Source organism: Octodon degus, unplaced genomic scaffold, assembly GCF_000260255.1.
Source record: "Octodon degus isolate 3935 unplaced genomic scaffold, OctDeg1.0 scaffold00016, whole genome shotgun sequence".
Taxonomy (NCBI): Eukaryota; Metazoa; Chordata; class Mammalia; order Rodentia; family Octodontidae; genus Octodon; species Octodon degus.
Genome location: NW_004524592.1, coordinates 966,323 through 968,750, shown reverse-complemented (window position 1 = coordinate 968,750; position 2,428 = coordinate 966,323).

Sequence of the window (2,428 nt, the reverse complement as noted above, 5' to 3'; positions counted from 1 at the left end):
CAGGCCCAGAGATCAAACCCCTGGCCCCTGCGCCTGCTTGCAGGTGCTTTAATCTGCTGAGGTATTTGGATGGCCCGTCAAAAATATTTTTTTTAAATACTTAAAGATAGAAAAGATGGGCTGGGGAGAGGGCTCAGTAAAATAAGTGCTTGCCTGGCAAGCACGAAGGCCTGAGTTCAATCCCTGGTTCTGAAAGAAACAAAATGCAGAAATTTCAATCCATCGTTTATTGACTCTATTGCTTTTGGGGCTGTAGTGAGGCAGAACATCACAGCAGAAGAGCTTGGCACAGGAAGGCTGCTCAACCCATGCCATCCAGAAAGAAGAGACACAAAGTTAGAGAGTGTATAAACCAGTGTTTGGCTAGAGAATCAAACATAACACAAGATATACAAATGTACGAAAAATTACAAGATTGGCTTCCAAAGGTTGGCCACATACTTGGATGAGGAAATATACAGAGGGAGTCTGCACACTAGAGGCTGAAGGTTTCAGTCCAAGATCTGGAGCTCACTGTAATGCTCTGTGCAAGTCCATATCAGGAGGCTGATGGGTCTGCAACAGATGACTGAAAAGTCTATGCCAGAAGGTTGAAAGATCCTAGGCAGAAGCCAAAGAGTCTGTGCTAGAACCTGGAGACAATGTCCACACTCAAGGCCAAGACTGGTGTTCCTCTGAAGAACAGAATTCAGTCTGTCCTTCCTCAGTTCCCTTTTATACCATCCAGTGACCTAGGGTATAGAATTGCTGGGCTGACTTAGTTAAGCTTCTAAACTTCTCAAATTGAGTCAACCAACCATCAGAGAAAGAGACAGAGACAGAGACAGAGACAGAGAGGAAAACTGTATTAGAGACATACTTTATCCAATTAGGCTCTCTCTCCTAATAAACCCACTGAGCTATAAACTAATCAATGGAATAGTCTGTCACAGAGGATTAATTAGAACTCTCATTATCCAATCACTTCCTAACACCCCATCAGAGGGCAAGCAAAGCTTTAACATAGCTTTTGGGGGCCATTTTAAATCCAAACCATGACACTGCCACACTGCTGTTAACAAAGATGGAAACAATAATAATGGGGAAGTTCACAGAGGTTGAAATATAAGCGTTCACACCCTCATGTCTGACACTGACAAAAGGATGTACAAAGGGCGGTACAGGGATACAGGATAAATCCTGAGAGAACTTGGCTGACCTTATCAGATACAAAAGTTACATTTCTTGGTATATAGGTCTTGCTATATCTTGGTCTTAACCATCCAGCAGAAGAGTATAAAAATGAGGTATATAAAGTAAATCCATATTAATACGATGAGCTGTAAAAGGCTCAAGTCAGTAACTTCTGAGGATAACCCACTAATATTATAGACTGCTAGACAGTGTTAAATTGTTTAGTTGAATTCAAACACCTGTAGTATTTAGATGCCAATAGAATATTCACCTCTGACAGGACAAAAAAAAAATTAAAATTCAAAGAAAAGATACAAAGGAAAGGTCATTTTGTATTTATATATACAAAATAAGATAAATTTACAGCTACTTTCGCTTAACTCAATGAGAAAAAAGAGGTGTACTACCTGTGTTTGGACAGAATATCCTGTCTGCTTCTTGTACTATGGATAACCACTAAGAAGATAACAACGTACAGTGTATTGACTATCAAATTGTCCTATTAATCAGCTGTGAAACTGTCTCATTCATATTTATTTCTCAATAAAAAAATAAAAATATATAAAAAAAGAAAAAGAAATATAAGCGTTCACTTTAGGACATATTACATCAGGGATCGCTGTGAAACTTGTTAGTGGAGATGACTTAGAAGTCTCTCCTGAAAATGTGAATTTGGCCTCTGACAATCTCAGAGGTAGCAGAATCTTCATGCTTGAGGTGAAATAGACAAGGGGACTGCAGAGTGAAAAGAAAGTTTGAGATAGTACCAAGGAAAAAGTAGCTCAAGGTACTGCGAAAGCACAGCTTAGTTGGTAATATTAGTTGTTGGAAACCAGAGTAGTGGAGATTGTTGTTGAAGGGAGGTCGCGGCCAGTGTGTGTCTCCTCCTGATCTACGTGTTAATAGGACGGATTTCCTCCCAAAGGGTCTCTATTAAGATAATAATTTAGCTCATTCAAGTGGAGACTTTATTGGTAATAAAAGTATAGTTCAGCATGAAATACTAATTCTAGTAACACATTAAGAATTTCTCTGCTTAGGCCGAGCACAGTGGCTGGGTTTGATCGCAGGGCAGTACTGCTTCTGCCCCCAGGGCACACTGTGATGGCGATTTGAGACGAGGAATGGTGACAAACACCTGTAATCCCAGCACTTGGGAGGCTGAAAACAGGAGGATCACTGTAAGGCCGATCTACGTAGTGAGACCCCGTAGACCCTGTACTAAAATACATTTAAAAATAAAAAAGAAACTTTT